Source organism: Vidua chalybeata, chromosome 6 (genome assembly GCF_026979565.1).
Source record: "Vidua chalybeata isolate OUT-0048 chromosome 6, bVidCha1 merged haplotype, whole genome shotgun sequence".
NCBI lineage: Eukaryota > Metazoa > Chordata > Aves > Passeriformes > Viduidae > Vidua > Vidua chalybeata.
Window position 1 is genome coordinate 22122187 of NC_071535.1, and position 13811 is coordinate 22135997.

General features: G+C 44.0%; 1 long non-coding RNA gene across 1 annotated transcript in view; it reads left to right on the plus strand.

Moving 5' to 3' along the window:
- The first annotated feature begins 9749 nt into the window (after positions 1–9749).
- The window catches only part of LOC128790126 (uncharacterized), a 63434-nt gene continuing 59372 nt past the window's right edge, over positions 9750–13811 (plus strand). The window contains exon 1 of the long non-coding RNA XR_008431641.1: positions 9750–9802. This is a non-coding gene — a long non-coding RNA (uncharacterized LOC128790126). The remainder of the gene's footprint in view (positions 9803–13811) is intronic.

Below are 13811 nucleotides of genomic sequence, written 5' to 3' on the forward strand. Positions count from 1 at the left end.
GAAGGTTTGCCAAGCACTTTTGCATGGTGTGGCTGGAAGCTTGTGCTCTGGATGGGAAGCCATGGGAGAGCTGGGGCTACAGATCTTTTAGTCTCCTCACCTAGTGAGCCTGTTCCATGCACAAGAGCATGGCTCACCTGTAGAAGCATATTTGTGGTGCTTTCACAGATTACCTACCCCAGAAAAGCGCTCCTTAATGCAGACTTGACTTTGAGCTAATTTTTTTTGCTCCTGGGCATACAAAATGGTTTTGATTTAAATGAGAATCTAACTCACCTTTTTCCTCCTGTTCTATCAGTGTGAGAGGAAACACTACTCCTCTAGTTGTCTTACCTCTTTGTTTGTATGATTACCTCATCAGAGCAGCACATGCAGAGGTCTGTACAAAAGAATAAACCCAAACCCTGGGCTGTATTCCCAGTTCACTCTCTGAGTGTTTAGCTAAAGCAGAACTTCTGTTGGAGACGTGCTCTGTTGTTTGACTAAAGACTGTTATTTCTACTTATTATCATTTCATCATAGAGTAAAAAGACACTTTCTATATTCCAATTTTTCAGTATCAGTGAAAAGCACTGCCTGATAACCTTGGAGATTGAAGGTTTCTTGTTTTTTTCACAGAATGGATATATCTTGGGTAGTATTAACTTCCTTCTCTCAACAGCTTCTTGTTCCTCCTCAGTTTAGTGTTCAGGACTGATTCCATTCTTGATCTCTATTCTGACTGTCACTTTGTGTGTTTTCTGCAATTGAGGCAATTGCTGCCTGTTGCAATGCAGGATTTTGGGCTGGGCATCAGTCCTGTGAAACTGAGCTGAAACTGCAACTCTGTCTCAGCAGCACAGAGTGTACAGAACAGGCACCACATTGCAATGGCCACCAGCCCAGACAGAGGGAAGGGAAGGGAAGGGAAGGGAAGGGAGGGAAGGGAAGGGAAGGGAAGGGAAGGGAAGGGAAGGGAAGGGAAGGGAAGGGAAGGGGGAAGGGAAGGGAAGGGAAGGGAAGGGAAGGGAAGGGAAGGAAGGGAAGGGAAGGGAAGGGAAGGGAAGGGAAGGGAAGGGAAGGGAAGGGAAGGGAAGGGAAGGGAAGGGAAGGGAAGGGAAGTCAGCACATAACATACCTGGTTGCCTGAACCATCTTTTTCCACAAAACAAGGCCCCCATGAAGGGCATGACTCTGTAAATGCACTAGGACAGGACAAACTCATACCAAAATCCCAGAAGGAGAAGAGCCTTTGCACTTGGCACTGTTCACTTTGTTGTTGTTCCCTGGGAGATTACTGTAGTTTCTTGACTCAGATCTTACGTACCTTCATAATAAATTTTTTCAAAGAGATATAGCTTTTTCCTGGTTGCCTTTTCGCCCTCTTTTTTGTAATCCCTGCTTGGCAGCTGAAGTGGTCTAACATTTTATGTAACTGGTAGCAGAAATTATTGCCAAGGAGTGAATTGTTTTTAGAGAACATCCCTCCCCTTGGGTTAAATATAGGTTGCAGCATTCCAGTATAATGAAAAAATTGGAAAACATTTACACGCTGGAGTATTTTCTGCTTTGTAGTAACAGAGTAAGACATTCACAATTGTGAATATCATACCTGCAAAGACAAGTTTAGTCAGCCTCCATCTTTACTGTATTTCATCCATACACTAAAATGTTTCCCATTAAATCAAATTCTCTAGCCCTTGTGTTTTGTTACCTTGTGGTGTACTGTTGACTACAGCATACTGGTTTATTGTCTTACCACCTGCATTGTGGCACTCGCATTGGTTTTGTACTGCAAAATTGCATATGATGCTGGACCAAGAATGTCCAATCCTTTTGATTACAAAATATGAAAGCAAATTAGGAAAGGTTTTACTGCTACAAAAATTAGATCTGTGTTGTGTTGTTGTCACCAAAGAGATTTGATTTCAAACACATTTACAGTTGCCATAAACTCTGCTTTGTAACCTGAAATCATCTGTACCACTATGACTAAAATCTTCAAAAGCAGAAAGTGGTTAAAATTCAAACTGGAAAATAAAGCCTGAGAAACATTGAGCCTTGCTAATTCAAACACCATCTCCATATCTTTTCTACATATGCACATGTATGTACACGCATTCCCAATCTTGCATATACATTTACAAGCTCGCACATTCACTAGCTCAGACACACATTTACAGGCGCTCTCACACAGAGAATGTGTTCTGCAGTATAGCTGGTACACAGGGTATTTTTGAAGACAGAACAAGATGACTGTAAATTGACACTTCCACCCACTAATGAAAAAAAGCCAAGAAAACCTCAGCAGAGAATGAGTTTTATAATTAATGCTGAACAATTTTCATTGACAAAGCAAAAAGAAGCAAGTGGATGGCTGATTTAAATGTTGAATGATTAATGCACAGAGAGGCGGCTGAGGAAAAAGACAAATTCAGGAGCAACTATGGAAATTTATGTATGAGAGAGTCAGCACCATATTCTGATCTCAGTTACACAGTCGTAAATCTGTTATCTTAATGGAAGTATTCAGCTTTTATATTTGCATAGCATAAGTGAAAATAGAATTTAACCCAGAATGCATTTTCTATTGTGTATTTGCATGACTGAAAGGGGAGAGATGTGTATGTTTGCATGTGATAAACTGCAAATACATGAGACTTTTTGTATCTCTTGGTAAGAAATGAAGAGAATGAATACGTGTGTGATTGTGTACGTGTGTGCCAGTTGTGGGGCTGTCTGACAGTGTGTGGGAGGGTGAGAACGTGTTTGTTCCTAGACTCTGTGGTTGAGTGAAAATGGCTCCTGGAAATGCCGTTTCAGATTAGAGAGCAACGGCTGGAGAGGTGGATATTTCATTATCTTCTTTGTGTGGTGTTTTGGAGTTGGTAATGTGAAAGCAGAGCTATATATAATCCGGTCACACATGTGGTGTCCTCAAGATTTATAGTGCCTGCTAATGCCAGAATCTTTGGGGTGTTTCACTGTGCTAAGCAAAATGCCTCAAAGACCAAGGCAATGCAGACCCCACCTGACTTTTCTCACGTACCAAGAAAGAAGAAATTCTTCTTTCAAGATGCCCAGTTTTATTCCTAAATTTGTGTGCAATGCCCATCACAATGTAGAGTGAGTGCTGTCTCTTGTCCTTGCCTTGTGAACTGGGGCCAGTCTCCACCTGCCTTGGGTGTGTGTGTGCTGGGAGAGGAGGGTGTGGAGGTCACAGGCAGTAGTTTGCTGTGTGCAAGCATCTGAGATGCAGAGGCTATATTTTTAGCTGCTCCAGATTCTCTCCTGGCTGGGATATGATGCTGAGGAGTTTATTGCTGTAAGGATGTGCCTAGAATACCAGGCAGCCTCAGAAATTTACTGTGCCGCAGAGCCCTGACTCAGTGCTGCCCTGTGACTTTCCTGTGTTGCTTCTGCACTGGAAAGAGAAGAAATGGTTCCTTGTGTTCCCGGCTACTGCTGGCACTAGAGGGACAGCTGCTGTGATTTTCTGAGAAGCCCTGTCGCAGGGAATGACAGCCGCTCTGGGGCTGGCTAGACTGTACTTTGATTGGTGGAGCTGCTCTCAGATTTATTCACAAATATTACTCTACATTTTTGTCTGAACAGTAGGAATAATCACATTCTGCCTTTGATTTGTGAATTTCTCAAACATGTCTATAATGCCTCTGCAAGTAGTTTTTTTGCAGCTGTGTGCACTAAATGCTTCCAAAATATTAGGGACATTTCACAGGTAATTTCTCTACAGGGTATTTCAGGGGAGAATGGGGAGTCATGGCCATGGGTGGATTTCTGTACACATGGCTGTGAGGGAGGTGAACAGCCAGACAGAGGGGTGAGAATTTGGTAGGGATACTCCCTGTGGTGAATCCTGTAGGAAATGAAATTACATTTATGGTCCTTCTGTCCCACTGGTGAGGATGCACCTGGTTTGAAATGGTGGTTTCAACCTCAAAACCCTCTTTAATTGTGAGATACAATACATTTACCGAGTTAAATTATATAAACAAAAGATCAGCAACTGACTTCATGAAAATCTAAATTCTGAGAAGCCCAGCTTGTCCCTTACAAGTCCGGTGAAACAGCATAAACTCTTGATGAAGGAAATTTATTTGTACCATCAGATTTTTTAGAAACAAGAAACAAGTATGAGATACCCCGAAGAGCCTGAGCAGGATGCCCCTAAGTCCATCTGCTAGAGAAACACGGTAAGACCCCGTGCATTCTCTTAGGTTTGGCTGTATTATATTCTGCAAGAAGTGGGCTTTCCTCCATTTTCCAACCTAAACGATTCTATGAATCTATGATCGCTGCCCGAAGGAGACTGGAAATAAGGAGCTGACACCCGTCTGCTCTTGCTGGATCCCGAGCTCAGCTGGAGGCTCCCTGCTGCCCTCTTGTTGCTGGAAATGACACTGGAAATACGCGCACTGTTTTCGCGTTGCGATGGGAGCTTGACTAATAACCTCACATTTGGGGGAAAATCGTAGACCTCACATAGGAATGTCTGTCTCATTGCTGTGGCATCCGGAATAACAAATACGGCAATCGCAGCTATAGTGCCTAGCGCTTGTCTGAACTGCCGCATACTCGGAAGCGCAAACACGACTGAGGGGCAAGCTCAGAGAGGATTGTAGGCAGAGGCAATACATCTTTTCAATTCCTTAGTGTTGCAAAATACAGATGAGCTTTCAGCCATACAAGCTCTCCCATCATGCTTACTTTTCCCACATGCTTATTTTTCCCACATGCTAACTTTTCTGATGTGCTTAGGGCATCGCAACTACTGCTTTAGTAAATGATAGAGACTGAGACTAAAGTGACTGAGTGTTTTCGAAGCAGCCCTGCTGAATGCCACACGCACAAGGCTTGAAGCACCTCCGTATGGCTATGGGAGATTCTGTATTTTAATTTTCTATTATTAATGCTTTACTTTCCTTAGATCATTATTACTCTGACATTGTTGTCATCCACATTGTATTAATGAAACTTATTTGAAATAATTTTTGTGGCTTGCAGCTCAGTTCCTGCTTGGTTTGCTGGTTGATTTCTCTTCTGAAAAGAAAAAAATAAAATTTGATTCCAAATTGCTCCTTGTTTGCAAAGACCAGAGGCTATGAATGGGATACAGAAAAGGAACTCCATCCAGTCATGAATGGTAGCCAGGTCAGGGCTGAGCCGCATTGGCGGAAGGCAGTGATGTGGGAAGGTTGCCCTGCCATTATCTATTCTGTAGACAAGCAGCGGATTTAATTCTCAGAGGATCTCAAGCCTATAATAAAATCTCAATGGGAACAAAAAACCCTGACCCAGAAGGCAGTGGCATGTTCTACTTGTCCTCTATAGTCGTGGGTGTAAGTGTGGCTGTGGATCAAGGGAGCTGTGTGACAATTTCGTGGAGCCTGTGTATCAGAAGAAACCCATCCCCCAGTGTTCTGCTGGAGTCACTGTGAGGTATATATTTATACTGCTAGTGAAAAACAGAAAGAAAAAATGAGAGTGTCTCTAAAACATGTAATCTGCAGAAAAATTCACATTTGCATGTTGATTTTAAGCAAGGAATCTTTGCTGCTAAGAAAATAGCAGTGTGCCTGCTTTTTTCCTCTTGCACGCTGTTTTCCATGTTCCATGAACATGTACTGAAAACCTGGCAATTTTTTTCGAGTTGGCACTGCTGGATGACCTCATACACCTATTTGTCATCTCAGCTGTTTCAGCTTCAGTGTTCATTTTTATATTCATTAAGACAATATTTAGCATGCGAAGAAAGGAAGCACCCTGCATCCTGCTGTGCTCCCTACAGCCAGGCCAATAAAAACAGAGCCCCAGAGCACTTTCTGAGGGTGCTAGGGTGATTCCAGGGCACTTCTGTTCCCTTGGAAACAGGAGAAATGGGTCACATCTACAAAAAGTGACCCAGCCCTAGTCGTGATGACCTTCTGCATTTGAGGATGTTTAATAGGATCTTTGCAAGGTGATTCACTTTTATAAAGTCTTGTTTTCTAATGAATCATGGGTTTTAGACTGGGAGGCTGAGATGAAAATCTGCTTTCCCTTCAGTTTGGGGTTCATTGGGGTTTTCCCCTACAAGTCTTTTTTTAGTCACATGTGCACTGTGTTATCAGAAAAGCTACTGGGGACAGCTGAACCTTTTTGTTCTAATGTAGTATGTGCCTGATTTTTCATTGAAGAAAGCAAAATGGAAGCTATTATCTGAAAGCAGCTTTCACCGTAGCAGCGAGGCAGAGAGAGGCTCAAGTATAATAAGACAAAATGTGAGACAAATGTTGCCTCTTCTGAGCCAGCATCTGACCTCGACAGTGAGCGCCTTCCGCTAAGCTGGCTGTTTACAGCCCCCGCTCCGGCATCCATCTTGAGGTTTGGGGGATGTTGTTTTTGTTCCCATCTCTCCATCTGATCGGGCACAAGCAATATATATTCCTCTGCCTTCAACCCCGACCCTGAGGTATGCTGACATCTTGGTTTCATCCCCTCCTCCACCTCTTGCAGCCCAGCGAGTAATCTGGGGGAACGATTTACCGAGAGCAGCAGGCCTGGAGCCAGGGAGTCACCCTGCTGCTGTGGGGGAAAGCTACATTTGGGAAGTGAGATTTTTCCTGTATTGCCGAGGCCTGGGTGTGCAGCACCATCTCCACTTTGCCCTGCAAAGCAGAATAACTCAGTAGCATGAGCTTGCCTTCTTTTTCTCCCCTCTGCTTCCCCTCCCAGGGAAAAAGCCACCAAGTGCAGCAGCACGAGCTGATTCAGGCAACCGATGTTCGGTCCCTTCAGAAAATGGGGCTGGGAGGAGTGATGGAGGAGGGGTTGCAGACCATGCTGCTGACCTGCTGAATTATGACTTTAATGCAGTCACTTTAATAACTTGCTGTAGCTCCAACCACCAGATGCAATTTATGGCAAAGCAGGCGCCCAGGCATTTTTCTTTCTATGAAGACTAAGCAGATCTCTGATTACCACCCCCTCCCCCCAAACCATTACCTTCCCCCGCTTGCTCTGCTAATGGAAAAATGTTATGTGTCTATGTGCTTTTTTTCCCCCAAGCCCAGTTTTCAGGAAATAGTGGAGAATGAGAAACTAACACAAGCGCGCACACATGCTTTTGCAGGAAAGATTGCTTTAACTCCTTTCTTTAACCATGCAAAATTTCTCCTGCTAGCCAGAATTGCCAGTTGTTTTTCTAAAACCTTACAACCTCAGCCAGTTGCAAGGCAAATTCCAGGATTGATTTGTAGGGAAAAAGAAACACCCCTCCCTCCATCTGACCAAAATCATCTGAAGTTTGAGTGATTTCACTGCACAATACAAAGCCTGTAGCCCTTTAGATCTCCCTGCTGTAAAGAAAGCTTAAATACAAGCCACAAACAAACAAACAAAAAAAGACGAACCTGGGAATGATGAATAGGCAAACTGAACTAAAGTTTTAATTTTGTATTTAATGTTTGTATACAGTAGATGAGTACATTGAGAAAGCAATGTACAGATAGGCAGCAGATTCCCCGCCAGTTCTCCTATTTTAAAGACCCATTCATTTTCCATCTAAGGGATGAATTCTTCCTCCCACTCTCTTCTACTCTCTCTTTTTCTGCGATTTGCATGATCATTTGCTACATATATTATGAATTACTGTTTATCTTAGTCCAGCCTGCAAAGCAATTTCCCAAATAAATTTCAATGGATCAGTGAATTCAGATTTTGTTTTCTCTTCTAAATTGAGGGAAAGAAAAATAGTAAGATGAAGTAAATGTTTTCTTTTTAGCTAAATGGAACAAAAATCTGAGTTAAACACATATGCCTATTTCTGAATTCTTAGGACTCACACAGAAGCCCTGTGATTCAACTGTTTTGTATCTTACTTTTGATTTTCCTGTCCCTTCTTGAAAAAAAAAAGTGTACTTGGAACTTCAACCCTGAAAACTGGTGTGTACTGCTTTGAACCCAGGGAAAGAGTATCCATACAAGGACTAGCAGATTAAGTCCTTTGTGACTGTTAAATATTTATCAGCAAGGCAAATTCCTCCTAGGTTACAGCAAGTACAGCTTGGAATGACCTGTGTCCATGCTTTCAAAAATGAGCAGCAGATTCCTGCAAAACATCCATCTCCTCATTCAGCTAGGATAATGTTTTCCTCTCAAGCTTTGAGATAGCTTGATTAATATGTAGCATATACGGCAAATTTCTTAGGAAAAAAGTAGTAACATATGGGAGCATTCAGATTCCAGAAAGAAGAGTATAAATTGGATGTTTCCATATGGGTTCGGTCTGATGTGTCTGTCTATCTGTGTTTACAGTGACCTGCCCTCATTGTACCAAGATTGCATTACTGTCTCCAGTACTGCTAGATGCACCTGCAAGCACACATCAGCCACACAGGTATTTCTTTTAGGTGTGATGAGTTATCTTTGAGCAACTGAATTTATCTCTGCTTACTACAGAGGCTGCCGAAACCAGATTCCGGACTTTCTGAGGGTTAGAGTTAGGTGGAATGAATCTTTGCTCAAGCATTCAACCACAGCGCCTTGGCTTGTGCCGTTAGCTTCCTGAATTCCCAGATGACTTCCCACCACAGCTTAGCCAGGCCTGGAACTGCTTATTTTCTCAGAAGGGATGAGGTGAAACGCAGTTAGTTCAGTGAAGCCAGTGGCATTTCAAAATTATATGTAAAAGTATGTATTTGTAGTCTTGTTTTTCAAATGTTATCGTAAATATGCTTACTTCTTAACAGGCTCAAAATACTCTCTCCAGTTGTGATGATTTTTAAAAATCCTGTTCAAATGTTTATCAAGCCATAAGGGAAACCGCCCATGCGGTGGTCAGTAAGTCAGTAGTACGTGCACAGAATGAAAGCAGACGCTTTCGTGCACTCTTGCTGCCGCCGGGGCAGTGCCCAGCCCAGGCGCTGCTCCAGCGGGAGCACGGAGCCTTCAAGGCCCCGGAGAGCCCGCTCTGGCTCCGGCCGAGGGGGCCGTGCCCCGGCCGTGCTGGCTGAGTGCTGCCGGTTTGCCCAGGGTGGCTGTGCATGAGCTGAGGCGGAGGCGAGAAATTCGGAGAGCAGCCACGAAGCTGTGAGGAGGTTATTAATGGCGGCGCGTGTGACTGCAGGTACTTGGTGACACTGGAGCTCATTCTGGAGACTCCTCTGATTCTGCTATGTTTTTCTTTTTTGAACCTGGCCTTTGATTAAAAATGCCTCGCTTCCAGCTCACATTGCCTTTTAAATGGCTCTGTAAAGCCCTCTCGCGGTTCCCAGCTCACATCAGAAGCAGGGCTGGAAGTGTTTCTCTGCAGAATAAACATACGGGCTGTAAATCCTGTGATTCAGAAGATCGCCTGCAGTATTCCTCTCCGCTGTTGCCATAGGTAACCGAGCTCTGCAAAACACCATTTACCCTGGAATGCAAGGAGACTCGGAGCTCAGCAAGGGCACTCCGGTTAACCCTTTCCTAGCAGGAAAAAAAACCCAAAACCCTCTGGTGATCTCAGCCGAAACTCCTCGCTCATGCGTGTAAGTCCACACACAATAAACCCGCACCCATGTACATTGAGGCAAATTACCCGCCCGGCGCGGCCCCAGGCATGTGCACATGCACTCTGCGGGAATGGCGGGTTTCTTCTCTTCCCCTAGTGCAGAGCCAGGCAGCCGCTGGCAGGCTGGGTGTTTTCGGGACCGCTGACTCACCGGGGCTGTGTGGCGCACAGCCCCGGCCACGAGCCCGCGGGACGGGTTAAACTGGCGCCAGATGAAGGAACTGAAAGGCAACTGAATAAGGCCGGCCCGGTCTGCAGTCCAAATGCAAGGTTTGTGGAGTGGTACTTGTCAACTTATTTAAGACAGGACCTTAGAAAGGAAGACTTTGAGCTCATACTCACCATACAACTTTGTGGGTTTTTTTGGTAGCTAGCAGGGGATCCCTAATGTTTACAAAGTTTTGCCAATGCCATCTAATGGAGACTTATCAAGTCAGACGATGAGTGCAAGTTTAACACTTCCTTTCTGCCTCACACTTCTTTGCAGTCCAGGTACTTTAAACATCCCCTCATGCCTTCTACTCCATTGTCTGAAGCACTGGATGTGGACAATCAATGGTTATCTGCAGTTTAGGAGAACGGGGCAGAAAGTGGCCCTCACTTTTTTCCTCCTCTAATTCTGACCTACCTGTGGGCTAATGTGGATTCCAGCAGAACCGGAGCTGAAGTGAGGAACTATGTCTGAACAGTGGTTTTTTGCCACAGCGACAGCAGCAATGCTGCCCAGCGAGCAGGTAGCAGCCTTTGCCTTTTTTTTCCCCACATGAACCTGAGGATTATGTGTGTGTGAAAAGTAAATTCATAGCCCTGTGTTCAAGCAGGGGTTAATTTATACTGCAGAGAAGCTGCAGGTGAGACTGAAGACTTGTCTCTTTTTTCAGTTTCACAAACCCTGATACAAGAGCCTAAATATGTTTTGTTCCAAACCACTGCTGTCTTCTTTCTCATACTCCCCTCTGCAGTTCAGTGCATACACAGATACACACCACCAAATAGTTTTTTCTTTTATGGCACAGTATTGCTGCAGGGTCATTTACCTATAGGTAAAAAATGCAAAATTCCTGCTCTGAAGTGTTAACAATGTTGGTTACTTTTACATCAAAAGTCTGATGGGAATACAAAGAAGTCAGGAAATGTGGATAAGGCTGAAATTACATTCATAAAAGATCATGCAGTGGTTGGGAATCACAGCCCATGCATGGACAAGCCTGTATTGAGACTGCTGTAATCCCTGGCCAGAGCAGGGGGGAGCGAAGGAGAGGTCAGTGTGCTTTGTGGGATTCTGTGGCATTACAGGGGCAAGGCGAGTTAGTCCTTCTCTGTTATTTGAACAGTGAGTGAGTATTTTTTTTAAAGATTTTTTTTTTTTTATGTTGCTAGAGTAAAAAGGAACAGGCAAGAGAAAATGACCCCAAATCATAAGGGGATTGCTGTCCATGGAAAAGTGCAAACACAAAATGAAATTGTTTTCCTGCAAAATTCTTTTTTTTTCATGGCTTGTTTCCATGCCACCATGGAGAAGAATGGTGAAGAAAATTATAAACAAGGAAAGGTACTTTTAAAGATTCCCAAGAGCTACTGATTGGGTGTTGCTGTTTCACATTCTCCAAATTGCTGTTACATCAGTCTGGATGGTGGAGATAAACTGTAAGAGAGCTTAAAAGCTATGGAGCAATGCATGGAAGCACAGTGATATATATGTGTGTGCTCTTTTTTGATTTATAGGATTTATTTGCATACTCCTTTGGCATTGCCAGAGCCTCTCTGCAGACCTAACACTTGATCCCCTGTTGTGCTGAGTCCTTTGGGAGCTGTTGACATTGTGGGGTATCTGCTGAGGTATCAGGGACACGCTGTGTGGGTGGAGGAATGGGAGCATGAGATCAGAAACAGGAGTGTCTGTGGGGCAGAGCAAAGCGATAACTGGACTAGTTGAGCCTCAGCCACCTCCTGAAGGTCTGAAAACCACTGGAAGCACTGAAGAAGCAGAGGCTGGAGCTTGTTCCTTTTCCTGATTTTATATGATTGCCTTAAGTCAAGGGTATTTAAATGTCAAGTTTTTATGTAGTTCCTAAATTTACTTAGGTTTGGGTGTTTGTAGCAGAAGGTTTGTGTCCTTGCGCACTCCTATCTGTGTACTTGAATGATGATAAATGCCAAGGCTTTCTTTGGGGGCTTGTGTTTTTCCACAGCCAAGGTGACACATTCCCATTAAGTTTAACCTTCTCCCCCAAGAGTTGATACAATTTATTTCTTTTGGAAGGGAAATATCAGAGCTGTAGCAGGCCCGAAGCAATTTACTTTGAAGGCTGCCTTGGCTGAGACTGCGGATAAAGTGACAAAGAGGAGATTGTGGCAGAGCGTGCTAGATGGGAGTTCAGGCAGGAAAGGGTTACTGTCTGCACAGCTCTCTGTGTCTGGAGCTCCAGGCAAAACCCAGAGAGAGACAATGATGTCAGCACTACCTCCAGGCCCAGGGCCCCTTGCCTGACAATGTGGGCAATCCAACACATTCCCATCTGCCACAACAAGAGCATTCATGCTCCTATTTCCTGACCTCTTTGGATTAAAGCATGTGGAGTTAAATATACATCCAGCCCCATGCTCATACACTTGCATCGCACCAGAAATAGACTTATGGGAAACTGGCGGCAGCTTTTGCCACCCGACACTCGGGATCTGTCGCAACGTTGTCATCGAGAAAAGCACATGCTGGTCCGGTCGGGAGATTGTACAGTCATGTACACAGAGCTAAAATACAGTTCGCTTTTGTGCCTGGAAATGCTGCATGTAATCAGCACGCAGTCAGAAAGAGGTGGGGCGGGGGAAGGGCAGCTTAAATAGAAAATGAAGATTAGTCAGAGGCAGTGATTTCAGCGTTTTAGCCATCTGAAACTTGCTGAGTTTTTTAGTACCACATAAAAAGTTCTGACAGCAGAGAGAGACCTTGGCTGAGCTGGGTGTCTGCACTCCAGGCTGGTGGAAGAGGGAGAGCATGCGGCAGGATTTGCATGCTGCCATGCCGGGCTGGCAGACACACGGAGTGCAGCTCTGACAAGTGCAGCTTTTTGTTTGCTTAATAGTGAAGCCGGTGTGGTAGTGCAAAATTCTAGTAATTAGAAGCATTTTATTGTTTTTCTTCAGGATGTGTGTGTGTGGGGGGGGGTTTGTTGCATGCACATGGGTATCGTGTTGTTTCTTTCTCATGTCTGTGGGTGCTGTGTATCTGTGGCTCTGTGCCCATGTGTATCTGTGCATCTCCATATTTTTCTGTCATTCTTTGTCTGCATTGCTCAGTCTTTTTCCTTTTAAGTGTCGGAGTTGCATTTATTTTCTGTGCACAGATGAGTTTTCCTGTGCTATACACTAAGGGGAAAAGAAACGTAGGGATAGCTTGCATTTTGTTTATGTCTTTGTCAAGAAAGTGCTTCACAATTGAGAAACATGAATGAAGATTAGACTATTTATTTTCCTTTCTTTCTTTTTTGTCTACAGTTTTCTGTCTTATCTTCCCAGTCATGTATTTTCTTTTCTCTCCCTTTTCCCCCATCACACTGCAAACTCCTGTTCCCATAACAAATGCTTTAAATGTTATCTATCCTGCCTGTACAACCAGTCCCTTTTTCATAGCATGTTTCTTGTACAGTAATCTTTTTTTTTTTAACAACTCATAGGAGTCCTTAACACAGCAAATTCCTTTACACAGTTTGGTTTGGTGTCTCTCCCCTTAATATGGCCTCTGCTTATGGCACTCAGAATCTCAGAGAGCACAACACAGGGAAGCTGAACAAAAATAAACTCTCCAAAATCTGTAGTTCCCCAATGGCTCAAAGGGGTCTTGGAAGAAGGTTTAGCTGATAAAATCCTTAGAGGGTGGTTGGAGGGGTGAGGCCAAATGGTTAATGTAGGATAAAAACTGCAAACCCCTTAATTCTCTTAGTGTTTGGCTTAACTTTGCCTTGACACTGAAGAGATGGTGGTAAGTAAGGATGAGCTTGTATTAGAAATAGGATTCTCTCTTTCTGCCCAGCTTTGCCTATGCCAGTTTCAGTACTACAGGGCATCAGTGCTACAGAATTCTCTATCAGTTTCTGCTGGTAGAGGTTTGGAACTGCCTCACTTCTCAATTAGTGTAATCAAAGCCAAGACCCTGGCATCTTTCCCAAGAGCTTTCTTCTCCCTGTGAAACACAGAATACTGAAAATCAGTCAGAAAAAGTGGAGCCAGACTAGCAAGCATTGGATTGCACTGGTGGTATAATAAGGAAGCTGCTTGTAGT